General features: G+C 44.6%; 2 long non-coding RNA genes across 2 annotated transcripts; one reads left to right on the top strand and one right to left on the bottom strand.

The window, feature by feature from the left end:
• Nucleotides 1-329: 329 nt before the first annotated feature.
• On the bottom strand, nucleotides 330-19,369 carry LOC310713278. The gene is made up of 3 exons (XR_014529179.1): nucleotides 19,299-19,369; nucleotides 4,508-4,602; nucleotides 330-423 (listed from the first exon to the last, which is right to left on the bottom strand). It is a non-coding gene; the product is annotated as an uncharacterized lncRNA (long non-coding RNA).
• Nucleotides 19,370-19,514: 145 nt separating this feature from the next.
• LOC310713682 lies at nucleotides 19,515-21,355 on the top strand. The gene is made up of 2 exons (XR_014529403.1): nucleotides 19,515-19,637; nucleotides 21,073-21,355. It is a non-coding gene; the product is annotated as an uncharacterized lncRNA (long non-coding RNA).
• Nucleotides 21,356-24,406: the final 3,051 nt, after the last annotated feature.

Here is a 24,406-nt window from a genome sequence, read left to right as displayed (position 1 = left end):
ACCTAGTTATTTTCATCTTGATTTTATTTTAAGTGCAATGAATAACTGTGAGATTTCTACAGCATCCGGAGCATTGTTAGTTGACAGGTCTTAAGCACTCGATGTTTCTATGGCGTCCTCTGCAACTTTAAAACCTGACACAATAACTAACATATGGCACATTCCTTATTATAGGTGTCAGACTGCTGCAGAGTAGAGCTTGTGCTGCCTACTTTGAAAATGCCACCCAGTCTGAAATTCTAGTCTAGAAGCAAATTGCACTTGGCTCATTATTAACCATGTAAATGTACACTTTCGCTAGCTGAACACCATGTCTTCTGTGTCGCCTTGTGCGTTGGAAAGTGTTGCATTATTTGTGCTTGTCATTGCGTTCCTTCTCACTTTGTCATGGGTACTTCATTCTCTGCATCTCTGAATGGTCACCTGGGTGGGAACCAGAGGAACACAAGAATTAACCAGTTGATCAGGCCAAAGGTCTATCTAGTCCAGCATCCTGTTTGCAGGATAGACCTCAGCTGTGGTCTTAGCTATGGTGGCAGGAGTGTGTGCGAAACTATTCTAAATTTCACACAATGCCCACACAGGTAAAATGCATAAATGCTCCAGGAACTGGCCATACATCATAACAAGCAAACCCTTCCTGGGGAATTATACAGAGAAAAAAGATAGATTACTCACCTCGCCACCACACACGTAAGTTCAAGGGACCAGCTATTTCCCCTCATACAATTCCCTAGGAAGGGATTGCACAAAATGGCCAATTCTTGGAGCATTTTAATATATATCTATTTTTCTCATATGGTGCATTTAGAGCAGCTTGTTCCCCCCGTCCCCCAAGAAATACATAAACAGGCAGTTCTTGGATCACCTCACAATCACTCTCAATTGTTGGATTGTGTGCAGAAAGATTTAGTATTGTGGGATGTCAGATCATTGACCTATCTAAAAAAAAAAAAAAAAGGCGGAGACCCTTTATAAATCCCAGGCGGAGGAAGCCTAGGAACGTGGGATTTGGCTGACACCAGGAGCGCCTCCCCTACTCGCAGGAAAACCCTTTTTCGGGGATCCGAAGCAACGTGGGGTGAGTGGCGCGGTGTTTTGAATCAACCACTACTTTTACGGAGTGAAGCCGCACAGCTGTTGCCGGAGAGCACTGACTTTTTCCTGTGGACAATTGGACTCTAAACAAGTACCCGTGAGTAGAACGGAAAATTGGATTAAGAAACATTTTAATTTGGCACTGAAGCGGGAAGGTTCTAAACAGGAAGTCCGCCTCCCGTTTTTGTAAATAGATTGAAGCAAAAACTTTGCAAGCTAAAGTCTGGAAAGTCGTATATAAAGGTCTAAATTTCCTTCAGTTATTACCACCAAAACCCCTCTTGGAAGCAGGAGAAAAGGGGGGGGGGATTTTTGACTGTTCAAGCCTGCAGGAGAGAGAGTAAACAAAGATAAATTCCCACCGTCTCAAACCTGGGAACGGGGTGTCAGAGACAGAAATTTATGGGGAAGTTCATTGACTGTGAATGGAACGTCTTTTAACAGATAGTTAAAAAAGAGAAACAAAGTGATTCCAATGTTGCCTTTTGCATTCAAAAGAAACAAAATATTTGAAAAATGAAAGTAATTTTCTTTTGTTGGTCCTGCTTTCAAAAGATGGATACAAATAGAAATTGTCTCCTCTAGAAGGAGCTTGTTAAATTGTTGCTGGAGTCAATCTGGGGATTTCACAGCTGTGAAGATTGGGATCGTGAGACCAGACTCTGACCTTGAATAAAAATGTGTTTAGAAGAAGTTTTGGTGCTTGCTTTTTGCAAGACAAGTGCTTTGCTGGAGCAGATGCATGAGAAGATGGATTTGATGACTGTTGCAGTTAAAAACTTTGGACAAACGGCGAATACCCATATAGAAACCATTCAGGAACCAACCCAGGAACCTGTTTTGACAGGGCAAGTGCAGAAGATAATGGAGGAGGTTGCTGTTGAACCTCAAGTAACACAAATGGAGAGACTCGAGGCCTTGCAGGAGCATAAGACGCTGTTCTTGAAGTTTGAATCTGGAGTGGACTGGGGGGGGGGGTCTGGAGTTGTGAGGGCTCTTAATTTTGGAAGGACTTTGAAACATGCTTTTAAATACTTTCTGGATTACAGTGTTGACTGTGGGGAATGGGACTGTGGGGAATGGGCTGATCTGCTGAGGGGAGATGGAGATATTTTTGGATTGGAGTCCTCCGAAGACCTACCCCCCAATGAGAAAGGAAAGAAATTAAGAAAAAGATCAACAAAAGACAAAGTAAAGTGCAGGTATAATCAAGAAGAAGATCTGCAGAAGGGACATGGAAAAGACTTAAGAGCCTCGGACGTAAGATCACCAGGTTGATGGACTAGATGGAATGGACAAGAAGGACTGACAAAACCCGAGACCAGGAAGAAGAGACGTTGGATGAAGATTGGAAGAAAGTTTTTAAAAATTTATTTTGAGAATTAGTGTAAAATTAACGAGTATTAGGAAAAATGTTGGAATGAAACTATTTGGCTTTAGTAGAAATGATATAAGGAGTCATGTACAAATAAGTATTAAGTTTTAAGTTTTAAGGCTTTTTTATGGTAAGATAAGGTTAAATAAATTAAGGTAAATTGAATAACAGAATATAGTGAAAGATGGAAAGGATTTGCTGAGTTAATTAATAGGTTAGATCGTTAAGATAAATTATATAACAAAAATTGAGTAAGATGGAAAGAATTTGCTGAAACAATTAATTAAATTAGAATACAAAAAGGGAGGTGTGAGGAGGTCGATGAAACAAGTAAATGAAAGATAAAGATATGGAACATTGGATGTGTGTTTTAATGTTATTGGGTTTTTTTGCTGTATTGTTGTATTGTTTTTTATGCTTTTCCTTTTATGTATTGTAATGTATGTCTTGTCAATTTTTTTGTTGTTTTCTTTTCTTCTTTTTTCTGTAATTCTTAAACTTCTAATAAATATCATTTTTTTTAAAAAAAAGGTAAGGTAAACGACCCCTGGATGGTTAAGTCCAGTCAAAGGCGATTTTGGGATTGTGGCGCTTATCTCCCTTTTAGGCCAAGGGAGCCAGCGTTTGTCCACAGACACCTTTCGGGGTAATGTGGCCAGCATGACTAAACCGCTTCTGGCACAATAGAACACTGTGACAGAAACCAGAGTGCATGGAAACGCTATTTACCTTCGCACCACAGTGGTACCTATTTATCTACTTGCACTGGCGTGCTTTCAAACTGCTAGGTTGGCAGGAGCTGGGACAGAGCAATGGGAGCTCACCCTGTTGCAGGGATTTGAACCGCTGACCTTCCGATCAGCAAGCTCAAGTGGTTCAGTGGTTTAGACCACAGCGCCACTCGCATCCCTGTCTAGTTCAGTATTGTCTACTCTATACTGGCTAACAGCAGCTCTCCAGGATTCTCTCCCAGTCCTGCCTGGAGTTGCTGGGAATTGAACATGGGAGCTACTGCAGGCAAAACAATTGAGCGATGCCCCTCCCCAAAGTTCATAGCTATGAGGGCCATTCCACACATCTGTATTCTGATCTGTGCACTCACATCCAGGTGAGGCAAGTAAGGCGAGTCTGTTCACAAATGCAAAGTGAACGAAAGCCTCTCCCATTCCTAACTTCAATAAGTAAATTCATAAATAGAGATCTGTGACTAATCTTGGGTAGTAATGTGCCTTGTGCCCACAACTGTTTCTTCCCCTTAAAAATATTTTATGAAGAGCTTTGTAAAAAGCTTTTTTGAAAATTCACCGTGAATTATGTATGCGTTCACTTCCCATTATTCTCTGTTGTCGGCTTAACTTTCCTATTCCTTGTAGAAAATGGTTTATCTCCTGCCCAGAATCTTTGGGCAAAACTGATTTGCTCTTTTCAAAATTCATAATGGTTATAATTAAGGTGCACATTATAGGAATAGACATTAAAACCGTGTGTGGTCGATACTTGACTTAATCTCCTCTACAGGAGTCAAAGAAAACACTAGTAAACAAATGCAGAAGTGTCACATCAGGTAAGATTATACTCTTTGTTTTTGCTTAAAGCAAGAACAATATCTACCCCCCCCCGGTGAGTCATAATTTGGATTGAAGAAAAAGCGTAAATAAAGTATTAATAAGTGAAAAATCCTATGTGGGATTAGAGACAAATCTCTCAAGTTGTTGAAGGCCATTGCTATAGTTCCAAACGTGTTCTGAGATGCAAAATCTTTTAAACAACTCCATGGCAGAATGATAAAATATGCTGCAGCCATAATGTGAATGTTAAAACATAAAGAATGTTTTAATCAGAAAATGAAAGTTTAGGGAAATGAAAGGGACAGGATGGGAGATGAATAAAATGCATGCATAACAGTTGAAGATGGTTTACTTCATTGATGGCCTGTTCCAAAAGATCAACTGCAGAACAACCAGGTATAATTTTGGGCGCTGCATAAAGAATGCTTGAGGGATTAGATCATTGGAAATTCTGAGTCAAACTGACCTGAGTGTCATCTCCAGACAAATGTATGGATTGGAATTCAGAACTTGACTATCTTCTGTTTTCAAACTTTCCAGATGTTCTGGTTCAATTGTCAGCTAAGAAGAAGGATAAACATGCACGTAAAATGCATATTTTAAGTGAATATACATTTAGAATAGTGTACTTGGATAGAAAATACATTTACTTTGCGGTCTTATGGTCCCTAGGAGAGTATTTCAGTGGTCATAAGATAGAACAGACCTCCCTCTCAGTGAGCAGAGAATGTTTTTTGTTATATTAAGTTCCCTCCCTGCCACTCTACCCCCAACTCTCTCTGTCTCCCTTCCAGCAGGCTGCCAGGGAAGGGGAAGGTTGCTCTTGACAGAGGTCTGAAGTGAAGCTCATTACACTTGCTCATTACAAGGACAGCCCTGAGGATTACCCAGAATTTGCACCTCAGCTGCATGCTGGAAGGTTTTTAAAGGGCCAAACCTTCCATTATGATGCCTTTCTGAATCTGCTGCTATCTCAGGAGAAGGGATGTCAGGGAGAGAATTTGCAGGTAATTGGAGAAGATAACTCAGGCTCTGTGCCTGAGAGGTCCAAGCTGCTTGTTAAGCATAATTGGTTTAATTGCTTCTGAGATGGGAATGCCTGTGTGAATTGGTGAAAGGGTTTAACTGGAAGATTCCATTGAAGCTAAAGAACAACAAGAATCTCTCTCCTCTCTCTCTCTCTCTCTCTCTCTCTCTCTCTCTCTCTCTCTCTCTGAGCTTTAACTGGTTAATAATTATCTGATGTTGTTCTCTAGCAGCTAACATGTGAGTGTTTAACCTTAGATCATGTGAAAAGTATTGAATTGCTAATTCGCCATCTTAGAAGGGTGGTGGCTAGTTTCTTTGTTCTCAAGCTCTTTGAGAGTGAGGATATAAATGAAGATCTCCAGCCAAGCAGCCTAAGACAAGATGCAGGCTGAAATGCAGGCAATGGACCCTCAGAAAGACACAGAGAGAGAGCTATGTTTGTCAGCTCTGATTTCTAAGATGCTGAGCCTGTGCAAGACAGCCCGAGACATTTTATAGACATTTTGGATGTATCTTTGATGTTTCAGTTTTGTTTTGAAGAAACGAAGTTCTGCCAGTAAAAGTTTGAATAGTATCTAATCAGCCTGGGCAATGTTTTTATTCCAAAATGACTCAGCTTTTATGCTTCAAACTGTGCAATATTAATATTGGCAATACTGCTGACTTCAGAGGCATCCACCCTCTTCCTCTTGAAAGGCTAAGAACGTAAGATGAGCCTCTTGGATCAGACCAGTTGCCCATCTAGTCCAGTATCCCATTCTCACAGTGGCCAACCTGTAGGAAGTCTGTAAGCTGGATATGATCACAAGAGCCCTCTGTCCACCTGTGACTCCCAGCAGCTGGTACCCAGAGGCATAATGCAGGGTATCTTATTGCACAGTGGGTAGGCTTGAAAAATAAAGGATTTCTGAGACAGGCACCTGCTTTTCAAGATTACCATATCATGTGTTTTGGGTCATCTGAGGCTTGCCTACTTCCCAACAAGGCAATGCCTTTTACAATTTGGCTGAGAGTCGGCTTTTCATTACAGAGCTGAGGTTTCGGTAGTCCTGAGGGCACATATCTATACACTGATTGACTGGACTTCAGAATTTCTACCTAAGGCCGAACCCTTCCCCTCTCCAAGATTCTGTACAAAAATAATAAAGCTTCTTTGCTCCAGCACAAAACATTGCTCTGGGATTTCTCACTGTACATATAAATTGGATGGTAAATTTTAAAAGAGGTTGATACCAGCAGGGTAAGTGTTGCAGCTGAAAAAAGCGCCTGGGAAATGTTTGCATGTAGGGGTTGTCACCATTTCCAGAGGCATGGCTGTGTTTGTTTCATCTTGCATCTGATGAAGTGGGCTGTAGTCCATAAAAGCTTATGCCATAATCAAACTGGGAGTCATAATAAAAAGGTTTGCCTTAGATTATCGACAAGTGTGGGAAGTTGCCTTATTACAAATCAGGCCATTGGTTTATCTAGCTCAGTATTATCTAGACTATAGGGATGTGGGTGGCGCTGTGGTCTAAACCACTGAGCCTTGGGCTTGCAGCAGTTCGAATCCCCGTGACAGGGTGAGCTCCCATTGCCTGGTCCCAGCTCCTGCCAACCTAGCAGTTCGAAAGCACAAAGTGCAAGTAAATAGGTAGCGCTCCGGCAGGAAGGTAAACGGCTTTTCCGTGCACTGCTCTGGTTCACCAGAAGCAGCTTAGTCATGCTGGCCACATGACCCAGAAGCTGTATGCTGGCTCCCTCAGCCAGTAAAGCAAGATGAGCGCCGCAACCCCAGAGTCATCCGCGACTGGACCTAACGGTCAGGGGTCCCTTTACCTTGATTATCTAGACTGGGTACATGCATGCACACAGATCTACAATTTCTAGATACCTGAGATGACTGTTGCTGTAGAACAGCTGGTCATGGAAATGATCAGTGCTCAGGTCCCGTTAAGTATAATGGTTTGACACAAAAATGAAAAATGGCTAAAGACATATTGCAGAAAGTTTGACATGGGGTTTTTCCAGGGGGCTATATTAAAGCCAAGGAGAGCTCTTGTTCAGCTCTTGTTGAGTTAATGATTAACTAACTGATGGTTGTTTCTCTGGTAGCTAACATGTCAGTGTTGCAACTTTAGATCATGTGGGAGGTATTAGGCTGCAAAATCTCCATTTGGAAGGGAATTGCTTTTGAGTCTTTTCTCCCAATATAATAGAGTGAAGACGTAAAATGAAGCTCTCCCATATTTTGTAAGATGCTGAGCCTGTGCTGGACAGCACAAGACATTGTATGGACGTTTTGGATGAATCATTTACTGTATTCTGGTTTATTTTAAAGAGTTCTGCCAGTAAAAGTTTGAATAGTACTTTTTTGGGTCTGGACAACGATTTATCCCCAAAGGAGTCAGTTCTTGTGCATCCAGTCACTTCAAGCTGTGCAATATTAATATCTACAACAGCTCCTGCTTGTAGACTTCCTATAGGCACCTGGCTGGCTGCTGTGAAATCAGGATACTGGACTAGGTGGGTCATTGGCCTGATTCAACAGGTTCTTTTTACATTCTTATGGCTTAATCTTAAGTGGTCCCTATGACCTACTGTGACATAGGAGCCAACTCCTAGGGGTCGTGGAGGCTTCAGCCTCCACAAGAAAATATTTGCAGGCGGCGGGCCCCCACAAAGTTCATGGGCATTCCCATTCACATGGTGTGTGTGTGCACTGTGTCATGTGATCAATTATGTGGGCAGGGGTTACCTGGGCCCCAACAATATTTTATTCAAGTTGGCACCCCTGTGCTGTGAGATGTGGCTGTTTGCCATGCATGTCCCAATTCTGAATTGACCATAGGCAACTGGTTGGCCACTGTGATAACTGAATGCTAACTTGATAACTTGATGCAGCCCAGAATTAGGAGTATAGCATCTAGATCAAGGGAAGTAATAGTGCCACTGTATTCTGCTCTGGTCAGACCTCACCTGGAGTACTGTGTCCAGTTCTGGGCACCACAGTTCAAGAAGGACACTGACAAACTGGAACGTGTCCAGAGGAGGGCAACCAAAATGGTCAAAGGCCTGGAAACGATGCCTTATGAGGAACGGCTAAGGGAGCTGGGCATGTTTAGCCTGGAGAAGAGGAGGTTAAGGGGTGATATGATAGCCATGTTCAAATATATAAAAGGATGTCACATAGAGGAGGGAGAAAGGTTCTTTTCTGCTGCTCCAGAGAAGCGGACACGGAGCAATGGATCCAAACTACAAGAAAGAAGATTCCACCTAAACATTAGGAAGAACTTCCTGACAGTAAGAGCTGTTCGACAGTGGAATTTGCTGCCAAGGAGTGTGGTGGAGTCTCCTACTTTGGAGGTCTTTAAGCAGAGGCTTGACAACCATATGTCAGGAGTGCTCTGATGGTGTTTCCTGCTTGGCAGGGGGTTGGACTCGATGGCCCTTGTGGTCTCTTCCAACTCTATGATTCTATGATTCTATGATTCTATGAATGCTGGACTAGATGGGATGCTGGTCTGATTCAGACGTTTACACTCACTGGCAACATCTCTCCAGAGTTTCACATAACAATCTTTCCTAGCCCTACCTGGAGATGCAGGGACTGAACCTGGGAACCTCTGCATTCAAAGTAGATGCTTTGAGACTAAGCTAGAGGCCCTGAACTGCTGCAACGCTCCATTGTTTCAGTATGATGCTACATGGAGTCTAGAAGCCGAGGAAGGTAGCTGAGGATATTTGGGCACTGTGCCCAAAGCCACTAAAAGCATGGAGAGTATATTTCAATGTTAGCAATAATAATTCTTGTATAATAAAACTGGAATACCATCAGGTTGTGGACAAAGGGTTATGTGCATAGTTAATGAATTAACATTTCAGCCTGTAGGCTGAAAGACATGGTTCCTACCTTGTAAGCCAGAAACACCTTGGAGTCATTATTGTCCCTGTTGACATGCTTTTGTAATAGCATAATTTGCATTTCCAAGGAAAACCAAATGTTCCATATAGTCTTAAAGATGTAATTTAATTCATATCGTTTTCAGGAGGTACAAGCAATGCTTAATGGAACAATATGTGCGAGCATAAAAATAAAACTTTCATTAGAGAGAGAGAGAGAGAGAGAGAGAGAGAGAGAGAGAGAACACAAGAGTTTAGCTCTGGAGTGCTGGAAGATTCCATTATTTAGATACCTAACCTTCATGTAAAGGAAAATTTCACTTCACATTTTCTCTTTCCAGGTAGTTCCTTACACCAGGCCCATCTACATTGCATCTGTATTGTTGCCACTCCAGTTTCCATTTCATATATATATATATATATATATGCAGGTTTTGGTGTCTTCGGGTGTCTTCCCGTGTAAGAGTTGGGGTGTCTAGGCGACGTTTCGACGAGGTCTCACTCGTCATCTTCAGGCTGGTGCTTTCGGCTTCTTGTTACTGGAACAGAGCAGGATCTCAGTGTTTGAGTTCCTATAAATACTGTTGAGGGGGTGTGGTGTATAACCTCCAACGTTCTGGGCAGATAGGAAGTTCCCAGGGTGTGCCTTTTCTTCTTTTGTTCCTTAATTACTTGAGGGATATCTTGAGTGATTTCTTGAGTGATATTCTGAGTACCACTTAGGAGGGTCATTAGGTGTGGATTAGTTGCTAAAGCTTTCGTGTCTTGACCTCTTGAGCTTGTGAAGAGTTTTTCTGAGAAGAAGGTTGTACTGCACTTAGTTGTGCTCTGGCTTGGCTTCGTGTATAGGGGCGAGCTGTGGTTTTGTGCCCTGTGTCAGCCAGATCTGTGTAGGGATTGCAGGGGGGTGCAGCATCCGGAGGTGCCACTATGGTTTGGCTACTGGATGGTGTCTGTAATTTATCTGTGGAGAGGGTCTGGGTTTGGGTCTGGTGTGGTTGATTGGAGATGGCGTTCTGTGTGCCTCTGGTTCTGGTGTCGGTTTTTGTGGGGAGGGCTAATTTCCAGATGTCTGGCAGGCGGGACGTGTCGTCACGCTTGTTCATGTTGTGAGGGTGTTTCTCTATCTCGATGGCTTCCATGATTATTCTCTTGTGGTGATGTTCCATGTTAAAGAGCAATTTGGAATCTGCAAAATTAATTTCGTGTCCTGTTTCTTTCATGTGTTGGAAAAGAGAGGAAGCTTTTTCTTCTTTTTTGACGGCATTCTTGTGTTCTGCGATACGTGCATTTATTCGTCTGTTTGTTTGTCCAATGTACGTGGCTGGGCAGACTTTGCAGGGTATTTCATAGACCCCTTGGTTTTCCAACTGGATTTTATCTTTGGGGTTTCTGAGGATATTGGCTATTTTTTGGTTGGTGCAAAAGGCTGTTTTGATATTGTGTTTATGGAGGATTTTGCTAATTTTATCTGTAGTGCCCTTGATATAAGGAAGGAGGGCCATGCCATTGTTTTCTTCTGTGTCTTGGTTTTTGGGGGGTGTTTCTTTTTGGATTAGCTTCGTAACCCTGTTTTGCTGGTATCCATTGGCGATTAACACATTTGAGAGATTCTGTAACTCAGTTGTCAAGTGGTCTTTGTCAGCCAGGCGTTTGGTTCTGGAGATGATGACCCTCCTAAGTGGTACTCAGAATATCACTCAAGAAATCACTCAAGATATCCCTCAAGTAATTAAGGAACAAAAGAAGAAAAGGCACACCCTGGGAACTTCCTATCTGCCCAGAACGTTGGAGGTTATACACCACACCCCCTCAACAGTATTTATAGGAACTCAAACACTGAGATCCTGCTCTGTTCCAGTAACAAGAAGCCGAAAGCACCAGCCTGAAGATGACGAGTGAGACCTCGTCGAAACGTCGCCTAGACACCCCAACTCTTACACGGGAAGACACCCGAAGACACCAAAACCTACATTCCTGTACCCGTGAAAATCTACGAAAGCAAATATATATATATATATATATATATATATATATATATATATATATATATATATATATGGATCCTGAACTCCCGTATATAATATACAATAGGAGAGAAGGCAGAAAAACCATAGCAATCCCTCAGCAACATTCTTTAGAAAACAGGGTATCTTGGGCTGCATGGTTGTAACAAAGGTGCCAAATCTCTTGAAAATTGTAACCCTGTGCCATTGACTTTAAGTAGTCCACACATTACATATATTGGGGGTTATCAGGCTACAGGCTTGTCAGATCTGCTGCCAGTCAGAGCAGACAGCACTGAGCTACATGGACCAATGGTCTGACTCAGTATAAGGCACCTTGTCGTGTTCCACAGCATCTCCAGTTTCTACTGTGTGTCTGAAAGCCAGGTTTTCCTCAGTTAAAAGTCTCATTTATAAATGCTCACTGTGCAATTCACATACAAATTTGTCTCTTAATGCATCATTAAGCCCCCTCCTTGAAGTCACAGTGTTAGGAAAGCCTTTTCTAATCCTGCCGCAAATGAGGAAGCAGATTCACCTTCAAGCTCGTGCCTCTTGTAAAATCGGAAACCTAATCAGGGGTTTTGGTGATATGCACTGCTGAAGTATTTGCAACTTTCTTTTGGAAAGCTTTGCTCACAGGCTTCTGTGGAGCAATTAAAATACTGCACAAGACTGTAAGATATTCCTCCCATAATACTAAGCAATGCTGCTACCCCTTCCCTGCCCAGGAGATTCTCATTTATGCAAATAAACTTCTGCCGGCTTTCTAAGTATTTAGGTTTTTCTTCCACAGCCCTTATCAAAGGTTAACATGGTCTGTCACATCACAATGCTTCATAGTACTTTGGGAGTTATGGTGAACTGTGGTCTACTCAGATTAGACCCAATGAAAACAATGGGTGTAAAGTAGTCATGTCTGCTCATTCCAACAGGTAGAATTAACACCTAAAGCAATCCAGAGTCCTGTTGCATGCAAGATTCTGAATCGTACTTTTGTCACCAATCATAATAATCATAATAATAATAATAATAAATAATAAATTTTATTTATATCCCGCCCTCCCCAGCCGAAGCCGGGCTCAGGGCGGCTAACAACACTAAAATAGTGCAACATTATAAAACATCATAAGAATTAATTAAAATCAAAATTGATGGCAACCATAAACTAAAGTATTGTAAAGATTGCCAAAGGGGGGAGTCAGGCTGTGCCCTAACCAAAGGCCTGGTGGAACAGCTCTGTCTTGCAGGCCCTGCGGAAATATGTCAAGTCCTGCAGGGCCCTTGTCTCTTGTGACAGAGCGTTCCACCAGGTTGGAGCCGCAGCCGAAAAAGCCCTGGCTCTAGTTGAGGCCAGCCTAACCTCTCTGTGGCCTGGGACCTTCAAGATGTTTTTATTTGAGGACCGTAAGTTCCTCTGTGGGGCATACCAGGAGAGGCGGTCCCGTAGATACGAGGGTCCTAGGCCGTGTAGGGCTTTGAAGGTTAAAACCAGCACCTTAAACCTGATCCTGTACTCCACCGGGAGCCAGTGCAGCTGGTATAGCACCGGATGAATGTGATCCCGCAGCGAAGACCCCGTAAGGAGTCTCGCTGCGGCATTCTGCACCCGCTGGAGTTTCTGGGTCAGTCTCAAGGGCAGCCCCACGTAGAGCGAGTTACAATAATCCAGTCTGGAGGTGACCGTCGCGTGGATCACAGTGGCTAGGTCAGGGCGAGAGAGGTAAGGAGCCAACTGCTTAGCTTGGCGGAGATGAAAAAATGCCGCCTTTGTTATAGCTGCAATCTGCGCCTCCATGGAGAGGGAGGTATCGAAGATTACACCCAAACTCTTAACGGACGGTGCTGGCACTAATTGCACCCCCGCAAGAGATGGGAGTTGCCCCCTCAATCCCATATCGTCCCGTCCCAGCCAGAGGACCTCTGTCTTCGAAGGATTTAACTTCAACCGGCTCCCACGTAACCATCCAGCCACAGCTTCCAAGCATCTGATCAGTGTGTCTGGGGCCGAGTCAGGATGGCCATCCATCAACAGATAGAGTTGGGTGTCATCAGCATACTGATGGCAGCCCAGCCAAAAACTCCGGACAAGCTGGGCGAGGGGGCGCATAAAGATGTTAAAAAGCATCGGGGAGAGAATCGCACCCTGAGGCACTCCACACACCAAGGAGTGGCGGGATGACAGTTCCCCCCCAAGCGCCACCCTCTGTCCCCGACCAGAGAGAAACGAGCGCAGCCATTGAAGGACTGTGCCCTGGATCCCCACGTCGGCGAGGCGGTGGTCCAGAAGTTCGTGATCAACCATGTCGAAAGCTGCTGACAGATCTAGAAGAATCAGCAGCCCCGACCCGCCTCGATCCAGCTGTCTACGAAGATCATCTGTTAGGGCGACCAGAGCCGTCTCGGTCCCATGACCAGCGCGGAAGCCGGACTGGAATGGATCCAGAGCCGATGTTTCATCCAGAAACCTACCAAGCTGTTCAGCAACCGCTCTCTCAATCACCTTACCCAGGAATGGAAGATTCGAAACTGGGCGGTAATTGGATAGATCTAAGGGATCTAATGATGTTTTCTTTAAGAGCGGACGCACCACTGCCTCCTTCAGTTCCCCTGGGAATGTCCCGGTGCCAAGGGACAGATTGATGATATCCCCCAGGGGGGCCCGCACCTCGTCTGGACACGCTCTAATCAGCCAAGACGGGCACGGGTCGAGAGGACAAGTGGTGGGCTTTCCAGCTCGGAGGAGTCTGTCCACATCGGCTGGGGATATCCGGTCAAAGTGGTCCAATACTGGACCCGAGGACAGTCGAGGGGCCTCCAGTTCCTTTATTGTATCCAAATTGGCAGGGAGGTCATGGCGGAGCGACAGGACCTTCTCCGCAAAAAAGCTCGCAAATGCCTCACAGCTGTGTGTCGAATTGTTATTTAAATTTGGCTGTCCTTCGAGGGACGTTAAAGACTGAATTATACTAAATAATTGTGCCGGGCGAGAGCTAGCGGATGCAATGGAGGCCGAGAAGTAGGACTTCTTAGCGGCCTTCACTGCCATCTCGTAGGTTTTCATAAAAACCCTATAAGATGTTCTTGAGGCTCCGTCACGGGCACCCCGCCATACTCGCTCTAGCTGTCTGAGGTCCCGCTTCATTTTCCGGAGCTCCTCAGTAAACCAGGGAGCCCGGTTTCTGCGGGGTCGCAGAGGGCGCTTAGGTGCGATCTCATTGATGGCTGCCAGGAGCTGGGTATTCCAGCCCTCAACAAGCTCAGTCAATGAGTCGCCAGGGGGAGCAAGGTCCCGCAAGGCTTGACGGAATCTATCAGGGTCCATCAGCCTCCACGGGCGAGCCCAAATCGGCTCACCACCTAAGCAGGGTGGGGGTGGAACGTCAATCCTGGCTTTCAGAGCGTAGTGATCAGACCATGGCACCTTCATCGAAGGAAACATGATCACATCTATACCGCCGCCAAAGATCAGATCCAGCGTGTGGCCTGCTTGATGTGTGGCGCCCGAAACAAACTGGGAGAGCCCTAGTGTCGCCATGGAAGACACCAGGTCCAGAGCCTGTGAGGAGGGAGTGGCATCGGCATGGATGTTGAAGTCCCCCAATACCAATAGATTAGGGAACTCCAAGGCCCAGCCGGCCACCGCCTCCAGCAGGCCTGACAGGGTGGCTGCTGGTGCGCTAGGTGGCCGGTACACCAGCCAGACAGCCAAGCTCACCTCGGAGCCCCACACTAGGCCAACACATTCAATGCCGGGGATCGATGGCGGCGGTAGAGCCCTGAAAGAACAATCTTCCCGGATTAATAGTGCCACCCCTCCCCCCCGGCCCACAGTCCGTGACTGGTGGAGGACGGAAAAACCCGGGGGCGCCATCTCTCGTAAGGTAACAGTATCCCCTTCGCGCACCCAGGTCTCCGTCACACAAGCCAGGTCGACCCCCTGCGAGATGATGAAATCTCGCAGGGTGGCGGTTTTGTTGCCTATAGACCTGGCATTGCACAACACCAGTGACGGAGGTGAGTAATCCTTGCTCACCCTACCCTCGTCTCTCGGGATGGGGCGCAGATTGGAAGGGGTACGAGCATATCCGTATCTCGATCCCCTTCGCCTATGACATCTGCCCCCACCGCCATACCTCCCTCGCCCCTCCACGGTAGGAATCCCAGGCCTCATACTCGCCTCCATTTACAAAATATAAAAGCAAACAAACAAACAAAGAAACAATTACCCCAAAACAAAACCAATCCCCACCCCACTCAACAACCATCCCAACCCAAAATAAAACAAAACAAAATAAAAATACATGGATAAAAAACCACCGTTTCTGGTGATACAACAAAGTAATAAGTAAAAACACTTTTAAAACACTTTAAAAATATAAAACGTTTAAACATTTGCTGCCGCAACAGCAGTGTCCTTAGGGTTGTGGCGGTGGTGAGTATGGGGGCCGCCCCCAGGCCCAAGGTGGAGAATGGGCTTGCAGGGGGAGCGGGCCTCCCCAAGACTCACTGGCAGAAGAACAGCAGCGATGTCCCGAGGCCTCCTTGGAGCCTTGTGTGCTGAGGTGGAGTATGGGGCCCGCCCCCAGGCCCAAGGTGGAGAATGGGCTTGGAGGGGGAGCGGTCCTCCCCAAGACTCACCAGCAAAGCGGCAGCAGCGATGTCCCGAGGCCTCCTTGGAGCCTTATATGCTGAGGTGGAGTATGGGGCCCGCCCCCAGGCCCAAGGTGGAGAATGGGCTTGCAGGGGGAGCGGTCCTCCCCAAGACTCACCGGCAAAGCGGCAGCAGCAATGTCCCGAGGCCTCCTTGGAGCCTTATATGCTGAGGTGGAGTATGGGGCCCGCCCCCAGGCCCAAGGTGGAGAATGGGCTTGCAGGGGGAGCGGTCCTCCCCAAGACTCACCGGCAAAGCGGCAGCAGTGATAGTCCAACTCATTATATAAAACACTTTCCAAATAAGAAATTTGGCTTGGCTTGCACCTTTTGTTTTATTATTTATTAAATTTGTATACTGGCCTATACCCGCAGGTCTCAGTTCTCAAGATAGAATCGTAATCTAAAACCACAAAATACATAATCAAAATATGAATGTGAATAATTTGAATGTGAATCTAACAAATCTGCACTTCCTGAAATGACAGAGGACTGAAAATGCAGTTAAAATGAGGTCAGAATTATTTGAAATTCACACTTGTCTATATTTAGGAGGGATGCGGGTGGCGCTGTGGGTAAAACCACAGAGCCTAGGACTTGCCGATCGCATGGTCGGCGGTTCGAATCCCCGTGGCGGGGTGCGCTCCCGTTGCTTGGTCCCAACGCCTGTCAACCTAGCAGTTCGAAAGCACCCCCGGGTGCAAGTAGATAAATAGGGATCGCTTACTAGCGGGAAGGTAAACGGCGTTTCCGTGTGCTGCGCTGCCTCGTCAGAGCAGCTTTGTCACACTGGCCACGTGACCCGGAAGTGTCTGCGGACAGGCCTCTAGAGTGAGATGAGCACACAACCCTAGAGTCTGACAAGACTGGCCCGTATGGGCAGGGGTACCTTTACCTTTACCTTATATTTTACAATGCAGTTTTCCAACCAAATAACATGTAAAAAAAATGCATATGTTACGGGCAACGTATTTAAAAATGCACGTGTAAGTAACATACACAAATGCACAATATTAGGGGAAATTGCTTGCAAAAAATGTGCATGTTAGGAGAGATGCTGTGGTGTTTGCCCGTTCTTTTGGAAATGTCTGTACAGGGGGAGAGAAAGTGTTAATAGGTAGACCAATAGAAAAGCCCAGAGGCAGAGCCTACCTGTTTTTAAAAGGCTTAGCCAGAGGTTTAGACAGTTGGGAAAAAGGAGTTGGCAGACAGTTGGAAATAGATAGACAGTTAGTGCTGTTGGTTCTTGTGTGAGGGGAGGTAGAAGAGTTAGAGACAGGATAAAATAAGACTAAGAGGGTAAAGGGTAACAGCGTTTTGAATGCATTTAAAGTTTATTTGTATTTGCAATAAACTACAATCTTCATTGTTAACTTGAGAACCCGACTGAGATTAAGTGTTTTACCAGGGAGAACATGGTTTGTGGCAGCGGATTAGTGGTGAACGGGTCAATAGTCCATGAAATGACCGGGGGCTCTGTATGAATGCCACAAATGCACACTAAAATGTGTCTGCATTTCAAGAGAAGTCTCCATTGGTGTCTATGGAGACTTTCCTGAAATAGAAAGAGCAGCTGCAGATAGGAGGTTGCTTACAAGATCCGAAAGTAATGTCCTATGTCCCTCCTGTTTTGTCCCATGTCCCTCATCCCTCTTCTGCTTCTCGAGATCCATTAACTGGAGATACTAACTGGAAACACTGTGGGAAAGGACATATCATATCTGCTTTGCATGCAGAAGGTATCACATTCAATACCCGACATTTCCTGATACCTTGAAAAGTTGTGACCACTCAATGTAGGCGATACTGAGCTAGACAGACCAATAGTCCAACTCATTATATAAAACACTTTCCAAATGATTGAACTTGAGACTATGTGCTCTTCCAGTGAGCTATAGCTCCATCAACCATTATAAGAGTATGCAAGCAGGAAGATCAGATCTAGTGTTCTCATTGTGCTAGGCTGTCCTTCTTATTTTCCATTCTTAAAATGGAAGCATTCGTTGTTCATATTACAGACAATTAATGTAATTTGTTTCTCCTGTAAAAAAGCAAACACTTGGAGACATTTGTATTTCAATGGGGGAAAGGTTGGGCTGTTTTGTAATTGGATCGTTTAATGGTCTGGGCCAAAAGCGGGCCAGGTACTGTACTTCACATTAAATAAGACCTATTAAAATAAGTACACCTGAACCAGGACTCTGGTGAGATGAGTCATTTCAATATCCCTCATCAGCACTTTTCCAAAGCTGAGACTTTGCATGAGCTAGAATATAAGCTCTTTGAGTCAGCATAATGTGTCAGTTATATGTGAGTTCCCATAAATCTGTTCAAAGAGTAAGAGAATGGGAAGGCTACATCCTTGTGACATACTCTGCAGTTGCAAGGAGGTCTAATGTCAACACGCAGAAGGAAGGGTGGCAGTGATGGATTAACCTTTTCTGTTTCCCTTGTCTGAAAAGCGGAAACATCCCCCCTCCACCAGCTTCTTCCATCTGTGCACAGGTGTGTAAAATAGAAAGCTGTTTTTGGTCTTAGGCCCTTGGATCTGAACTTGATGCAGAAAGCCAAGCAGACTTTGTAGAAGTCTCTTGAAGTTGACACAGAGATAGTAGCACCTTAGAGACCAACTAAGTTTGTTCTTGGCATAAGCTTTCGTATGCATGCACACTTCTTTGGGTATCTGAAGAAGTGTGCATGCTCACGAAAGCTTATGCCAAGAACAAACTTAGTTGGTCTTTAAGGTGCTACTGGATAATTTTTTATTTTATATAAAAAAATTGGTCGACTGTGTCAGACCAACACAGCTACCTACCTGAATCTAGAGATAAAAGCAATTCAATATCTCAGAGGCTAAAACCAGAGATGATGTGGGGCTATGGCAGGGACACTTGATCACAGTAAGTGCTATTGTAGAAAATGATTCTTATTGTGGTGAGAGAGTTGTAGTTGCAAGGCCAACTCTTAGGTCAGATATAGAAGCCTGGAGTGCTACACTTGCTCACACCCCACCCACAGCCTAAGGCTCCCCAACTCTGGCATGGGAGGTGCAATGAACCTGTATTTTTCATTCAGTGGGCATTTTTATATGTTATGCAACATGCTGACAGGATGTAGGGGGTTGTATCCAAATTTTGCCCTATGCACAGCAGGTCCATTTCATAGACTTATAAATTCCAATGGGTCTACTCTGGATACAATCCCTGGTCATGAACTTGCTGCATTGAAATATCATGAAGATTCGTTTCTACCTACGGAACGGTGTGTTATATAACCCTAGAAATTGCTACACAACTCCATCTGTCCTAAGAAGAACATCCTACATTGAGAGGGAGAGGTAGGATTTCTCTGGAGACGCAGAATTATGGCTATCACAACATAATGTGCAAACAAGCCTAAGGTATGTTAGAGACTTCTTTGCATTTTTGAAATTACTGTGGTAATTTACCTTCATTTCCCCAGAGTGTAATTGAAGAATTCCCAGGGGTCTCCATGCTGGGAATGGTACGCCATATGTTTACCCTTAGGAGGTCATGCAAAACTCTATTCTAGCTCTTAATTGATAGAATTACTTTATCACTATCTCCCAGAGCCATTAAGAATAGTTAGAATCCATCTCAAAATGGGAAGCAGAATTATTTTCACTACATTAAGGCTAGAAAGAAGAAGAAAATCAAGGGAAAGTACCAGAAAAACCATGAGGAAAGTTACACATTTCTCTAGGAGGCAGAGGCGCCATCTTCTTAAGAGGATTGAGGGGACCCATGTGTGACACCCTGCACTGCCCCCATGACATCATGGGCACACCACTATGACATCACGCATGTGGTGCTGTGCGCCTCTGTGCAATGTCATGAGGTGTGTGTGGCATTGCATGACACCCTGACATGGCATATGTGATGCTGTGAGGAGCCAGGGGGCAGAGCCAAACACCCCCTGAATATTGAGGGGACTTGGCCCCCTCAAAAATACTTTGGGGGGGCTGACACTGCCTCAGCCCCTAGGAGTTGATGTGTCTGCTAGGAGGTGAGTTTGTAGATGGGACCAAGAGTGAATACAGCCCCCAACACACTTTGAGGTTCCTCAGAATGCCAGGTCACTCTTTGGAGCAGATCCCCATAATTCCAAAACAAGCAGAAAAAGGAGAAGAAATGTTTTCCCATATAGTGCGCAACAGTCCCTACAAGCAAAGTCCACTTCCTTCATAATCCATACTGCCATTCTTTCACCACAAGCAACCATTGTAAATGTGCTTACTCTTAACAGTGATGAACCAGTCCTGGCTTTGGTCCTGACTTAATTATAACTCTGAGCCCTGGGACTTCAGATGCAATGCTAGCAAAGGGGTGGTATTTCTTGCTGAGCTTTCCATTCCCTTTTTCTTTTTGCTGGGCGTATGCTAGACTGTGGCTTTCTGCAACATTGTAATTAATGCATCAATTATTAGGGGTTGCAAGCTGTTCCCTCCCACCTTCCCATGTTGGAAGCCTATTGCAAAACCGCTGAGGACACTTGGAGGAAAAATGGGACGATGGACGTGTGAGCGAACAGAGACTTTAATCTCAGTGGTTTGGAAAAGCAGCTGCATTTCGGAGCCTAGATTTGTTGTTGTGATTTTAAATCCTTAACCATCTCAGTAGCTGTCAAATGGAGTCATGTTTCGGGGGGGGGGGATGTAAATATAGATGAGTGATGAAACTCTGGTTCCGAATTTCTCATTAATTCCCCAAGTGTTTTAACAACCAATCCCTTTTCAAAGGGAACTCTGGGAATTGTAGCTCTCGGGAGGAGAATAGGGTTTCCTAACAACTCTCAGCACATTTAGCAAACTACAGCTCTGAGAATTATTTGGGGGCAGCCATGATTGTTTAAAATGGTATCATAGTGCTTTAAATATAAATGCAGCACAGTACTCCAGCCTTGAGGCTATCAGTGCATGGACTTGACTGCCCACTCTATCCCTATCCATAAACAATCCCAGGTGGCAAACCCAACAAAACTGATAGATTTTATTGACATCCCAGCACCTCTGACAATATACAGGAAGGATTACAAGTAGCACACAGTCAATTTATAGCTTGTGTATTTCTGTAGCTATTGGCACTATCCCTATATCAAACAACTGGTTGCAAAATATAAAAATTCAGGTTTCATAAAATGTTCCTGAGGATTTTTTTTTTTAAATTCAAATGCTAGTTTAAGTCTGAAACATGGAACATCATATCTGATACAGATCAAAAGCAGAATAGAAACAGATGGTTTGGAAAACGTGCATTTCCTCCTGCTAATTCAAATATTTATGTCTCCTCTTGGGAAGCTTCTGTTGATTGTGTCTGGCATCTAAAGCAAAAATTTCAAAAGGGGAGGGGAATTCATCTTCTCCCCAGAGACAGTTCACCAACACTGTCCTTTTAGACAAAACAACCAAGTCTCTGCCATTAACATCTTAATTAATCTCCAGGCACAACTTCCTCAGCAGAGATGCATGTCGCATGAACGAGACCAAATTCACTCCAAAGGACAAGCGGATTTTCGAAGAGATCTACCTAAATGGCAGGATGAGCATGGCTAGACCCGCCAGTCCTTTGTTTTTTCATCAAACGGAGAACCTTTCAGCACAGCATATGGCTTATATTCTCAGGATGCTTATCCAGCATAAAAACAGCAACAACAACACTTCAAGTGACCTGTCTGTTCATGCAACACTAGATTCCATTATTTCTCAACACAGTTTCATATAGGCACCTTCCTTTTATTTATTTATTACAAACACCTTCAATCCCCAGCTTCAAAACCATGCCCTTACCAAAAGCCACCAGAGAAATCCTTTAGAACCAGGCATTTAGAAAACCTGGCTTTTGATTTCTGCTCGCAACCCAGCCCTGACAGAATCTGAATACGGATGGAGGAGAAATTTTGGTCCACATTTTTTCAGCCCAAGAACTGCTGGATCATTCAGGCCAATTGCCTATCAAGTCCAGCATTCTGTCCTCACAGTGGCCAACCAGATGCCTGCAGGAAACCCACAAGCAGGAGCGCTTTCCACTCCTGTAGTTTATGCCTTCTTTTTTTGCCAAGGTGGCATCAGGGGAACTAGAACGACACCAAAGTATTATGGTTTATGGGTTCAACTTTATTGGTTACAGATGTGAGCAGTTTGGCTTAGGCATTGGGGTGAAGCCAGGCTATGTCTTGACTCCTGTCCATCTGCAGGGAGTCCACTTAAGGGTAAACCACTGTGGTTTTTGTACAGAGCCCCCGGTCATCTCACCAACTATTGACCCATATACCACTAATCCGCTGCCACCAACCAGCTCCTCCTCGGTAAATCACTTAGTCTCAGTCAGGTTCTTAAGTTAACAAAGAAGAGTGTAGTTTATTGCAAACACAAATAAACTTTAACTGCATTCAAAATGTTGTTACTCTTTACCTTCTTAGTCTTATTTTATCCTGTCTCTAACTCTTCTACCTCCCCTCACACAAGAACCAAGAGCACTAACTCTCCATCTATTTCCAACTGTCTGCCAACTGCTTTCCCAACTGCCTTTCCCAATCAACCAACCAATTAAAACCTCGGGCAAAGCGTTTTATAAACAGGTTTTATAAACTGGCTTTTCTATTGGTCTACCCATGAACTCTCTCTCTCCCCGTAGAGACATTTTAAAAAAGAACAGGCAAATGCCACATCCACCAATAGGTGGCACCCTATGACTTACATCAAATAGGGGCACCCCAAGGGGTCCCTGTAGGGGCTGTGACATGGCCCTAGCCCATGTTCAGGCATCGGACAGGATTCACACCCAGATCCCTTTAACAGGATACTCTTACTGGGGAAGGGCAGGCAAAGGCTACAAATTCCCCTCCATCTAAACGAACGCTTATCCAATGCCTAACCTCACAAAAGTTGTGATGATTGCTACTAGCTGGGCAAAAACCAAACGGCCAGTGCCAATTTGCCAAGTGGAAAAATTCCTACCCGGCCCCAACTATATGGCGACCGACAATTGTCCATAGCAAGGTCATATCTGAGCAAAGCATGAAAAGAGGGTGGGTGGGTTGGGTGATCCAGGGATGGGGCGAGTGAGTGGGTGTCGGCCAGCTGCACTGTGGTTAAATCTCCCACAGCCACACACACTCTGGAAGCGGATTGGCTGGGGGCCGTCCCACAAGGGGCAGATCCCTCAGCAATGATGATGCGGCCGGCATGACGCAGGAAAGAGGCGGCAACCTTCCACCCTTAGGTTGGTATGCTATTGGGACCTGGCTGCCTGGCCGCAATGCTGCCCACTGGGAAAAGGTGAGCGGACCTAGCAGACTAGCAAATCAACTCAATGCAACACTCCCAAACTTGCTGGAGGAATGCAATGTCTTCTTATGTACACCGTATCTTTGTTTTGCAAAAAAGTGAGCATCAGAACCCACAGGATGCCCACAAAATGGATGAATTGAAAAGCAATGTAAAGTGTGTATTTCTGTAAAAAGTGCATACAACATGTGGGCAAATTAAATGTGGCGTTTTTGTGGATTCTTTTGAAATAATCCACAAAAAAGTAGAGCAGAATGGACCCACGGTTGATCGAGTGAAATGGGACAGAATAAGCTGATCAGTGCATCCCAAGTCTGCAGGAAGTGAACCAGGAGTAGAGATGGAAGGAAAAAAATCAATTCTTGATAGACTCATGCAGGGTTTCTGGCAGTTCCAACCCAACTGTTCTCATCTTGCATTGACTAACTCTTGCATTGAGTGTTCTCTTGTTTTGAGCCTCCTGTGTATTGTCAGGGGGTTTTTTTAAGTCCACTAATGATGTGTAAAATTGTACACCTAAAAGCGCATATATTCAACATATGCTGCATATAAAAGAGTCAAGCCCTATGAAGTACTATCTTTCTGCAGCATAATTTTATATGTATTAATATGTTTTTATACTGCTATGTGCCTTTTTGTACGTATGCTGGTTACTTTAGGACACCTGGAATGTATATACACATAATATTATACATATAAAATGTTTATAATATGTGAAATTATTTGTATTTTTAGGAGAACCAGTAAAAAAATAATATCTCGCTTCTTGTCAAGTTCAGTGAGTGAGACAGGAATGGGGGGTGGAATCAACATGGGTAAACTGAGGCCTAATTTTTTCAGAAAAATCCACCCTTAGCTAAGTCAGGAAGCAAAGGCTGTGGGACAAGTCAGCAGACAAGCTTAAGAATAACTAATACAGGAACACACCAGAGATCAGGAGATCTTGTTGCTCATCCAGACTTCCATTTTTCCTGCATTTATAGCCACAGGTCCGCAATTTAAAGTGTCGTATCTGGCCACCTTTACTGCTGAATTGGGGCCAAAACAAAACAAAACACTTGGTCATGATGCTTTAAAATGCGGACTTGTGCTTAGAAGTTGCAGGGCAAAAGTTAAGTGTGGATGAACCCCAATATCAGTTAGAACAGGAGACCATTTTATACTCCCCTTTCTGGACTGCTGCCTGCAGGTCAATGGTTCACCACAAGGGGCACTAACACCTGCAGCATCTGTCATGGAACCACAGAATTGTACTGCTGGTAGGGACCCCGAGGGTCATCTAGTCCAACCCCCTGCAATGCACAGAGCGCAACACACAGTCCCACATCCAATTGAAAACCATACCGGACCCTGCTTTGCTTTGCAAATGTGCTTGCTGTTTTATTGCTGCATCTTTAATATGCCACATATTGCAATAGAAGATTTATTCTGCCTGCCGACGTTTCAGCAAATGTTCAGAATGGAGGGACCCTGTTCTACCTGGTTATTC

This window comes from Podarcis liolepis (genome assembly GCF_965112155.1).
Source record: "Podarcis liolepis genome assembly, chromosome: 8".
NCBI lineage: Eukaryota > Metazoa > Chordata > Lepidosauria > Squamata > Lacertidae > Podarcis > Podarcis liolepis.
The sequence above is the reverse complement of the archived record's forward strand: the minus strand, read 5'-3'. Positions and strand labels throughout refer to the sequence as shown.